Genomic DNA, 12398 nt, shown 5'->3' on the forward strand with positions numbered 1-12398 from the left:
AAATGTAGGATTTGCTTACACCTTTCACTCGTTTATTAATACAGCCGTAAGACCCACGGAACTCGATGTCTGGTTTTCTTTGATGGAGTGTACCTTTTTTCTCCATGTCTTTTATGCAAGGAAAAAGGAACTAAAGGCTAGAAGCCCACAAGACTGTTCCCTCTAAGAAAAAAATATAAAAACAAAATAACAGAGCCAAAGTCAAGTTCATTTCAAGATGCCTGGACACATTATGTTTAAAATATAGACAAAGGAAGACGGTTCCAGAGTTGACATTGTAGTGCCACACATTTGATATTCATGTATGTATTTAGTAGTACTGTAATTTTAAGTTAGATAGGGTGTAACCTGAATATTAGTTTATAAGTTCCTACCCTAAGTAGTAATTCATATATTAATAATTACTGTAGGGCTAACTCTATTTTTTATATGTATGTACCTCTGTATCTATGCAGTGGGTGATGTAATTGTGGATGTTGAGCTATGGGAATTCCCCGTCTCGTAGAGTAACGAATAACAGACAGATGTGCCAACGTTTCTTGTCGTTGTTGGACGTTGAGTTTAAACCTTAAACAGAGTAATGATGATTATACAATTCTTTCCGTAACCTAGTTGTGAAATGTTTGCTAATGAAGCTGCTAGAACACAAGTATGTAAGATTAGCAGTCCAAAAGGCCTAAATAATGTCATTTGTGAGGATTTAAAGTCCCGTTTACCTTGACCGTCACTAGATGGCATGAGCTGCTCTCAGATTCAAATTGAAATAGTGATAGAATCAGTATCTAAATTAAGTAAGGAATAAATCCCAAATTTTCCCCAATTCAATCAAAAGTCTTGTCGTCATGGGTACACTGCTAAATAAATTGTAAAGAGAATTGAAACCCACCATATTTCAAAAACATAATCTCATTTGAGCTAGCGGTGGCGTCTTTTAGTGCCCGACATACCCCACTTGCTGCCCAGACATCGTGTGTAACAGACGTTCGTTTAGGTGAGTCGTCCACATTTCTTCTTCCTCCCCCTCTTTTTCTTTGTTTAATCCTTACTTATTATGAACTATGAGAAGTAATATTGTTGAGAGTTTAACGTAGTGACTTGCTGCCCAGACATCGTGTGTAACAGACGTTCGTTTAGTCCCCAGACACCGGCGGTGACGTCCGTGGGAGCAAGCCATTATTCCCAAGTATTGCCCATAGACTTTTACACTCACACTTACAGCACTCACGAGTTATTATTACAAACCGAAGGTATTTGTTGTGTTATTAATGATTCTATCAAGGGAATTTTTTTTTTTTGTAGATAAGGAATAGAAGTATAGAAGTGTTATGTTCTGTAACGGAAAGGAAAATTCAAATTCATCAACTGTTCTCTTTCTTTAAAATTAGTTTATTAGGAAAAAATTGTAATCAGGAGCGTGGAAGGGAACTTACTGATTGTGAACAATAATGTGATATTTAAGTTGTACCTCGAGGCTAAATTAGCCCGAGTGATTGAGGCTTTCCTAGTGATTGTATTTTTTTTTTTTAATTATTCCTCGAGGCTAGACAGGCCCGAGAGATTATGTACTTCTAGTGATTATATAACATTGTCGATGGTGAAACGAGAAAAGCATTACTGATTTGATGTGAGAACCGAGAAAATTATATGAGGAGAATACCTTATATGGGTGAAAGATGAATACAAATAATCATTCTTATTGATACGAGGCTATGCCAGTCCGAACAGACAAATCATATCCGTAAAAGTGTCCCTGTCTTGAGGCCAATGTTGAGCCCAAGAGTAACGGCCAAAAAAAGAAAGTAGAGTACAACAACTCCATACCTCGCGTGAATCAAATTGTTTCGTCTGGTAATAATGTTAGAGGAATGATCACCCAAAAGCCTTGGTAACCTTTACAATCTTCTCTCATACTAAAAAGGGTCATGTAATAAAGAAATGTTGTTGTGGAAATTAACAGAATTATTAAAGTATATAGCATTCTCTTTTCTTTATTAATATACCTAATCAAGGGAATTATGTCCTCAAGCCAAATTCACTCCCCTTCCAATTCAAGATTCCTTCGCTGAGGGAACGACAACCACCTGAGGTATCGACTAAATCTAAACTCGGCCAAACACTACAAACGCTACCACAATTCATTCTTCTCATAAATATTTACCATCCACTATATTAAGTCGAATACCACTTGTATATCCATGGGTGAGTTGATCAATACCCACAACAGGTAAGAAAATACATTCAGGTATTACACTGGTGAATACCGGTGATACAACATTCATAGCTTTACACTGGTGGCAATAGCGGTGGGATACTCATCGTTCCCAAAGTAGTGACGTTGGTGAGAAAATGAAGGGAAGTGAAAAGTAAAGAGAATATTTCAAAATTTAATTCCCTTTTTTTGTTGAGTAAGAATAGTACATTAGTCACCATGTCTCTGTATGGACAGTTGTTTGCTCAGACGCAGCCGGAAGCTGATCGTCCGTCACAAGTAGGGCGAGATCATGTAACTATTCAATTGGATGAGGCTGAGGAACAGTTCGGTGCTACTAACAGAACGCTGCTTTCACACTCGACCCCTTGTTCATACATTATGAGTTCACACCACTCTCTCACAAAACCGCGCGATATCCCAATTTTGGAATTGAATCAGCTACAAGGGATAGAAGCTACATCTCGCCTCGAAATGTTTTGTGAGGCGGTGGAACAGACTCACACTAGCAACGCAACTAGAATTCAGGTTGCCAAGAGTCGAATGGGTTCTGAATTGGCCACTTTTATTCATAACTATCAAAAGAAACATTTTGCACTGTCATGGCCCGAGCTTAAAAAAATTCTTGAATGCGGAGTTTGCCATCGAGTTGAGTGTAGATCGAGCGTGGCAAGAGTTAGAGAACATGACCTATGACTGGGAGGAATCACCCCAGGCGTTTGTACATAGGTTCATGTGTAAGCATGCGGCTCTCGAAACAAAGTTCCCTGAAAGAAAGGTTTCCCTCGCGAGATAAACGGATCAAGAAGAAACTGTGGTATGGTCTTCCGCTTGAGTCTAGGGAAAAATTGGAAAGCTTACCTTGATGACGGATATCCAATCCGTAAATTCATCGACAGGATCGAAAATGAAAGGCAGCTTCTCGAAGAGAGGTATACCACCAGAGTTAATGCAATGCCGGATAGAGACAATAAAAGTGAAAATCCCTCAGATACCAATGTAGTTGATAATCCACCAAGACCATCCCATGATAACTGCCAAGCCGAGTCAGACAAGGAAGTGACTGAATTGAGAGCTCAATTAAAGGATTTGAAAACAAATTTAGAACAACTCAATCAAAAACAATCTACTGAAACACCGAGGCGAAAACACTGTAGTCATTGTTTGAAGAGTTCACATACGTTGCAAGAATGTTGGGCCAAACCACCACCAGGCCACTGTTTTGATTGCCGTAGGTTGGGATGTCGTAGAGGCAGTAATGATTGCCCAGGGCGCTTAAACCGCAGCGCAGCGATGCGGGGCAATAACAGATTTCACCCACCCAGTCCAAATGTGAGGCAGACTGCCACTCAAAGTAAGTTCCCCCATCAGGCTATTTGACTAACCGCCGGTATAACATCGCCCACAATAAGTGTCAACGTGAATGATAAAATAGTGGAAACTGTTGTTGACACAGGGAGTGGATATACCTTAATTAAAGAGGCCACCGCGAAGCGGTTAGGAACAGAAATAAACACGAGGAGAAATCCACCGAGATTACAGGGAGTCACAGGAGCGCCACTCCGTATCCTGGGTATGGTCAAAGTAGATATTAGAGTGGGAGATGAGAAAGTTCATCAACAGTGGTGTCCAGTCGTTCCGAACGCCTACTTGACTACTGAAATGTTGTTGGGATGTGATGTCCTCGGACAATCTCCGTTGATCTGGAATGGTGCACAACGAGCGCTACTCATGGGAGGCGCACCGTACGTCGTGAACTACGTTCCGCGGCGAAAAGGAAAAGTTGAACGAGTCCAGGCCACACCTATCAGAGCCGTCAGGAACCCTCAACAGTTGAAACAAATTAATCTTGTAACAGTAGAGAGACTCACCCCATATCAAACCAAATTTATTGCCGTGCCAGTGAGTGAGGAGCCTAAAACCACTTTACTATTTTACCCACAAGCACGTTTCAGTCACAATAGTCACCTTTACTTATTACAGGTGAATTCAGAGGGCCTAGTCTATTTGCCCCTCAATAATAGAGCCAAACAAGACAAACTGTTTCGGATAGGTACCATTCTAGGCTCATATGAAATCATTGACGATCCTCCTGTAAGTCCAGTCAATTCAGTAACCAAAATCCAAAATGATCTGATCCCTACCAGTGATCGAACAGATGAAAGTGGAACTCGTGTTCAACGACTCCGAAAGCTAATTGACGAACAGACATGGCCACACTTAGATTCGACTCAACAAGAAGAATTAGCTAACGTAATTCTGCAACACGATCCTCTCTTCATTTTGGAAAGAAGAACTAGGAACCATCAGCGGTCCCCTCCGTTCACATTAAAGTAGCAGATCCACAGCCCAGCCGTGGACCGATCTATCGATACCCTGAACAAGCTAAACAGGTGATCGCTGAAATGTTGCAAGACATGGAAGAGAGAGAAATTATTGAAAGATCAACAGCTGCCTGGTTATCTCCTATTGTATTAGTTAACAAGCCGGACGGCAGCAAGCGCATGTGTTTAGATTATCGCCACGTGAATCAACACCTAGCCACGGATATCTATCCACTGCCCAGACTGGAAGAGTTAGTCGAGCAGGCTGCAGGTCATAAATACTACGTGACTCTTGATATGCGTGAGGCGTATTTTCAAATCATGTTGGACGAGGAAAGTCGTGATTTAACCACATTCAGTGATGGAGTCACACTTTACCGATTTAGGCGCTTACCATTCGGACTAAAATGTTCACCAGCCATATTTTCCCGACGAATGCAGGACATTCTTACTCCATTGTTGAAGCAAGGATGGGTAAAGAATTATTTAGATGATTTGATAATCTGGGCTGATGACTTCTCCATGTTGTTGAGTCGCTTACAGCAACTATTCACTTTACTCTCACAGAATGGGGCCAAGTTAAATTTAAGTAAATGTACCTTTGGGTTAAAAGAAGTGACCTTTCTTGGCCATAAAATCTCAGCAGCCGGGAGTACGCCGGACCCAAAAAACATAGAGGCTATCAACAAAATGAAAAGACCCACCAAAGTAAAAGAAGTCCGAGATTCCTTGGAATGTGCGGATTCTACCGTAAACACGTACCTTCGTTCGCAAAAATAGCAGCTCCCTAACTAACTTAACCAGATCCAGAATAGCATTCGAATGGTCAGATGAGTGTCAATCTGCTTTTGATCAATTGAAGTCGAGCTTAGTGAATGCGCCAGTATTGGTAAGAGCCAACGTGACTCGACCATTCATTGTAACCACCGACGCGAGCAACACTCATATTGGTGGCGTATTGAGTCAGATCCAACCAGACAACTCCAACTTGCCAATTGGTTACTTTTCCAAAAAGCTCAATCCTTGCGAGAGAAAATATTCCGCAACAGACAAAGAAGCATTGGCAGTTGTTCTCACATGCCGCAACTTTCACCATTACTTGTGGGGTTCCCACTTTACTATCTTGACAGATCATCAACCGCTTACTAGTATATTTAAGCGAAAAACCAAATCCCCACGTATGAACAGATGGATTCTCGAGATGCGTGAGTACGACTACAACGTGCAGTATGTCAAGGGTAAATATAATGTAGTCGCTGATCAACTATCTAGACCTGTCAGAGTGATATTCCACCAGTCAGAAACCAACTGGCTTGGATTTAGTCGAGACGAGATGAGAGCTAAGCAACGAGAAGAACCCATGTGGGATGAGTTAGTTAAGTACTTGCGTAGTGAGAAGCTCCCTGCTAAAAGACTACCGAAAGCTATGTTGAGCCAGTTCGCATTGATTGATGAACTATTATATTTTGCCCGTGAAACAAGTGATGGTAGCATCCAATATTGTTTGGTGATTCCTAAGACAATCAGTAGAGAAGCAATCAAACACGCACACGAAACCTCAGGACATCTAGGTCAGAAGAAATCTATTAAGAAAGCCGAAGAACTATTCTATTGGCCAAATCTAAAGGTAGATGTATGCGAGTATGTGAAACAATGTCCCACTTGTCAAAGATTCAAGGTGAAACTGGGTTACAGCAACCTTGGAAAGGTTTCCCGCCTGTAAGTAAACCATTGGAACGTATCGGGATTGACTTGACTGATATGGTTGCTGGATCTCAGGGTTACCGCTATGTCCTTACTGTGATAGATCATTATAGTAGGTTCGTCAAATATTATGCCATCAGAGATAAACATACACAACACATCATACACTGTCTTGGGCAATACTTCACCGACTTTGGGACGCCACGAGGTATCGTGCTGGACAACGGCGGAGAGTTCACGAGTGGAGAGTTCAAGAAGTTCTGCCGGAGGAACCAGGTGGACTTGTTCTACGTTACCCCTTATCATCCCCAGGGAAACTCTACCACTGAAAGGATGCATCGGACAATGAAAAGCATCCTAGCGTCTCTCTGCAATGGACATCCCTTACGTTGGCCTCAGCTGCTTCAATCGTGTCAAACCGTTATAAATCAAGCGGTGCACTCGAGCACGGGACAACAACCTTATTATGCCTTCTTCTCACGCCATCCGCCTCGCCTCATTGGTACCTTATTGCCTTCTGTGGATGCAGAGGAGGACGACCTGGCGATAGCACACACACTCATAAAGGATACAACCCAACGGATGACGAGGCGATACCGAGAGGTGGCCAATAGGCGGAGGAAAGCACAGAAGGTTGAAGTCAATAGCTTAGTGTGGGCGAAAAAAGAGACCATACAGCCGGGTACCTGTAGAAAACTGAATGCCAAATGGGACGGCCCGTACAAAGTGATTGAAGTACTGCTAGATGGAAGTGTTTATATCATTGAAAATGTATTTAGTGGAAAAAAAATACAAAGGGCTGCTGTAAAGGTAAAACCATATTACGGTACCGAGGAATGGCTCTTAGAACCGCTGCAGCGGGAGCTCGCCCCGGAGCCCGAGGATGAGCGATTACCACCGCGAGTGAGGATTGCCCCTCGGAGACTCATAGAGGAGTGTTAGAAAAGTGGATAAGTGCATGTGACGAATGTTGTGAAACATAACTGCTTAAAGTTATGTTCCGGGTGGACTCATCCCCGAGGAGAGGGTGTAAAAAAGGAAAAGAGTGAAGAGTTCCTGTTGGAACAGGGAAGTGCCTTACTTCGAGGGGAGCAGCTGATCCCCTCACCTTACAGTTAGCACGGTTTGTGAGGTAGTGGAGTCTTCAGGACAGAATGAGCGCTCACCTATCGCGGGGGGAAAGCTGGAAACGAAAGGACTGAGTGAATGTGGATTGTGAGTGGAGTGTAAGGACGCGCCTCCCGTGGTGATCTCAATCTCGAGAGACCCTGTCGAGCTCAGGTGAGTGACAAGCTATCCTCCGAAACCTGAGGCTGACTGGGGCATAAATTCCCTCATAACATCTCGAGTAAGGAGTGATCATACCTCCTAATGTAGTGAGTAAGCGACCTTCCGAGGTACGCATCAGGTGTTTAATGTGGACCGACAGGTGCCACCGATTGTGGGGAAAAGTATTCCAATTCAAAATGTTTATAGCAGTTATCAGAGTAACAACATTCCATCCATGCACATGTCATAGAAAATTGACTTGGGTAAAATTTGTTTTCCGAACGTGGGAGCCGTGTAGTGCCACACATTTGATATTCATGTATGTATTTAGTAGTACTGTAATTTTAAGTTAGATAGGGTGTAACCTGAATATTAGTTTATAAGTTCCTACCCTAAGTAGTAATTCATATATTAATAATTACTGTAGGGCTAACTCTATTTTTTATATGTATGTACCTCTGTATCTATGCAGTGGGTGATGTAATTGTGGATGTTGAGCTATGGGAATTCCCCGTCTCGTAGAGTAACGAATAACAGACAGATGTGCCAACGTTTCTTGTCGTTGTTGGACGTTGAGTTTAAACCTTAAACAGAGTAATGATGATTATACAATTCTTTCCGTAACCTAGTTGTGAAATGTTTGCTAATGAAGCTGCTAGAACACAAGTATGTAAGATTAGCAGTCCAAAAGGCCTAAATAATGTCATTTGTGAGGATTTAAAGTCCCGTTTACCTTGACCGTCACTAGATGGCATGAGCTGCTCTCAGATTCAAATTGAAATAGTGATAGAATCAGTATCTAAATTAAGTAAGGAATAAATCCCAAATTTTCCCCAATTCAATCAAAAGTCTTGTCGTCATGGGTACACTGCTAAATAAATTGTAAAGAGAATTGAAACCCACCATATTTCAAAAACATAATCTCATTTGAGCTAGCGGTGGCGTCTTTTAGTGCCCGACATACCCCACTTGCTGCCCAGACATCGTGTGTAACAGACGTTCGTTTAGGTGAGTCGTCCACATTTCTTCTTCCTCCCCCTCTTTTTCTTTGTTTAATCCTTACTTATTATGAACTATGAGAAGTAATATTGTTGAGAGTTTAACGTAGTGACTTGCTGCCCAGACATCGTGTGTAACAGACGTTCGTTTAGTCCCCAGACACCGGCGGTGACGTCCGTGGGAGCAAGCCATTATTCCCAAGTATTGCCCATAGACTTTTACACTCACACTTACAGCACTCACGAGTTATTATTACAAACCGAAGGTATTTGTTGTGTTATTAATGATTCTATCAAGGGAATTTTTTTTTTTTGTAGATAAGGAATAGAAGTATAGAAGTGTTATGTTCTGTAACGGAAAGGAAAATTCAAATTCATCAACTGTTCTCTTTCTTTAAAATTAGTTTATTAGGAAAAAATTGTAATCAGGAGCGTGGAAGGGAACTTACTGATTGTGAACAATAATGTGATATTTAAGTTGTACCTCGAGGCTAAATTAGCCCGAGTGATTGAGGCTTTCCTAGTGATTGTATTTTTTTTTTTTAATTATTCCTCGAGGCTAGACAGGCCCGAGAGATTATGTACTTCTAGTGATTATATAACATTGTCGATGGTGAAACGAGAAAAGCATTACTGATTTGATGTGAGAACCGAGAAAATTATATGAGGAGAATACCTTATATGGGTGAAAGATGAATACAAATAATCATTCTTATTGATACGAGGCTATGCCAGTCCGAACAGACAAATCATATCCGTAAAAGTGTCCCTGTCTTGAGGCCAATGTTGAGCCCAAGAGTAACGGCCAAAAAAAGAAAGTAGAGTACAACAACTCCATACCTCGCGTGAATCAAATTGTTTCGTCTGGTAATAATGTTAGAGGAATGATCACCCAAAAGCCTTGGTAACCTTTACAATCTTCTCTCATACTAAAAAGGGTCATGTAATAAAGAAATGTTGTTGTGGAAATTAACAGAATTATTAAAGTAAAGTATATAGCATTCTCTTTTCTTTATTAATATACCTAATCAAGGGAATTATGTCCTCAAGCCAAATTCACTCCCCTTCCAATTCAAGATTCCTTCGCTGAGGGAACGACAACCACCTGAGGTATCGACTAAATCTAAACTCGGCCAAACACTACAAACGCTACCACAATTCATTCTTCTCATAAATATTTACCATCCACTATATTAAGTCGAATACCACTTGTATATCCATGGGTGAGTTGATCAATACCCACAACAGGTAAGAAAATACATTCAGGTATTACACTGGTGAATACCGGTGATACAACATTCATAGCTTTACAACATGTTGCATGCATGAGGGACTGTGAGTAATGGTTGACTTTTGCATTAGAGAGTTGGACAGAAAAGGGATGAGTTTGCCGCCAGGCGGGTGCCGCGCTTTAGCCGTAATGGTGCAGGGATGCAGGCAAACAGTGCAGAGGAGTGACCATTGAAGTAGCGATAGAAAAGAGATAAAGATGCAACAGTCCGTCGAAGAGACAGAGGTTGATGGGAACCTGTAAGAGGAGGAGAGTTAACGAGATGAAAAGTCTTTGACTCTACCTTGTTGAGGAGAGATGTACGTAGGGAAACTGCCCACACGAGCAATGTACTCGACACATGGGCGTATAAAACCTGTGTATGAAGTCAATATTTGTGCAGGGATAAAGAAGGGACGGAGCTGGGGGTAGATTTTAAAAGAGAGGTAATATAATCTTTCCAAGATAAATCCCGAGGGAAAGAAACTCCAGGTAGGCTACGTTCAGTTCTGATGCAAAATTGAACTGGATGTTAAGAAATTAAAGGATACTTCTTTGGGAGATTTTAAGGGTCGAAAGATGTAAGAACTGAGTTTTTGATGCATTAAAAACAAGATTATATTTTCCTCAGTCAGAGATATGAGCCTTCCTGAATACGGCTAAAATCTCGGACTGTGACCCGGAATCGAGCAGGTCCTGATCCTGTGTGTGAACCAGCTTCTATAACCTTCTAACCCTATATATAAGTCATCCCTTACGGGATCATGGTGTCTGGCAATAGATAGATAGATAGTGAATCGCACCCAGAGCTCGGCTGAGGACTCGAATCTGAAGACGAAAACAGCTTCATATAGTCTCCCTCCCTCTTGAGCTGTAGGCGTGCGTCTTGACCAGATGGAAGTATTTTCATAATGTGTGTTGGACACAGTGTTTTCACAGCTGAGAGTCAGATCCACATCAGCAAAATTAAACAAATTGAATATCGAATGGGCATTGTTTTAAACATTTCCGACAGATTACCAACATCGTTCGCTACGGAAGTGTAACACAGGTGTTAGGAACATCATTTTATTCACTGCTGATTGTGGTAGCTACTAGTAATGCATATTTCACACGTGTCAGTGGATGGTAGTTTCAGTTTCAGTGTGTCACAAAGAATCAAGCAGTTGGATGTCACACTTGCCATCAACGGTATCAGTGTATCTACAACATACAGATCGTTCTAACACTGAAACGTTTTGAGTGAAAGATGTTACACCAAACAGTCCAGCCAGATGTTGACCACAGTGTCTGGAACTTTATTAGTGACAATCCTGCATTAGTGAGCACTCGTCTTAAGAGGTACAGTACGGTGCAATAAATACAGGAATGCTTGCAACACGCGCTTGACGGAATCACTGCAGGTAACGTGTATCATATTCTTCATTATCACTTCACGGGAATAGGATTAGTAAGCATTAGAGAAAGTGTTTATTGATGATTTAAAATAAAATTCACGTTTCAGCCCATACTAATCAGAAATGGTTATTGTAACCTGTATAATAATAAAGGTTACAATATCGACTGCAGAGAGAGAGAGAGAGAGAGAGAGAGATGAAGTGGAAAAGTTGGATGGGGGGAGGCATTAAGAGGGTGTGGTGAAACGAGTGAAGTGAGGGGAAAAAAGGGAGGGGGGTGTAATGGGGTCTATAAAAGCCCGTGTTGCCTCGAGGCACAGGGAAGAATCCTCTCTTTGGCTCAGTGATAATGTGCCCACGAATGGCGCACGAGGGCCTGATATCGAAACTCTGTCAGACCAGTGTGATTAATTTGTAAGTTTCATTGCTGTTATCACAGGGGAGAAAAGATGAGGCGAGGGAGATGTGGATCATGAAGACTGTGGTGAGGCAGGATCAGGTATGAGGAAGTCGAAGAAAGTTGTATGGTGAAATACGAGAAGTGGTGAGAGAAGACTTGAGGCAGAGGAATGAGTAAGGCACCTTAGAGATTTTGGTGAAGTCTTTATCTTTCTTTCTGCAAGGAAGTAAGGAAACAAAGGCCAGGAGCCTGCAAATTGCTCCCTCTAAGAAAAAAACAAAAACAAGATAACAGAGCCAAATTCAAGATCCGTTCATTTCGAGATGAAAGACTGGAGATAATAGGCAGTAGGAAATACAGACAGAGAGAGATAGTTCCAGAGTTGACCTGTCGCATACATGAATGACTGAGAGTTACAGTTAACTCTTGCATGAGGGTGTTGGACAGAGAAAGGATGAGTTTGTTGCCAGACGGGTACTACGCGGCCGTCGTAGTGGTGGAGGGATTCAAGCAGACAGTTCAGAGAAACAGTGACCATTGAAGTAGAGACAGAAAAGAGATAAAGATGCAACAGTGCAGAGAACAGGCAGAGGCTGAAGGGAACCAATAAGAGGAGGAGAGTACATGAGACGAAAAGCCTTTGACTGCACCTTGTTGAGAAGGGCTGTGTGTGGGGAGCGTCCCCACACGTGAGTGTTGGACTCCGCACAGGAGCTGATAAAACCCTTGTATAAAGTCAACAACTGCGCAGAGGTAAAGAAGGCACGGAGTCGGCTTAGCACACCTAATCTCTTGGAAGCATATTTTACGAGAGTTAATAACATATG

Source organism: Coenobita brevimanus, chromosome 57 (assembly GCF_032717465.1).
Source record: "Coenobita brevimanus isolate Jiangsu-jjx chromosome 57, ASM3271746v2, whole genome shotgun sequence".
Classification (NCBI taxonomy): domain Eukaryota; kingdom Metazoa; phylum Arthropoda; class Malacostraca; order Decapoda; family Coenobitidae; genus Coenobita; species Coenobita brevimanus.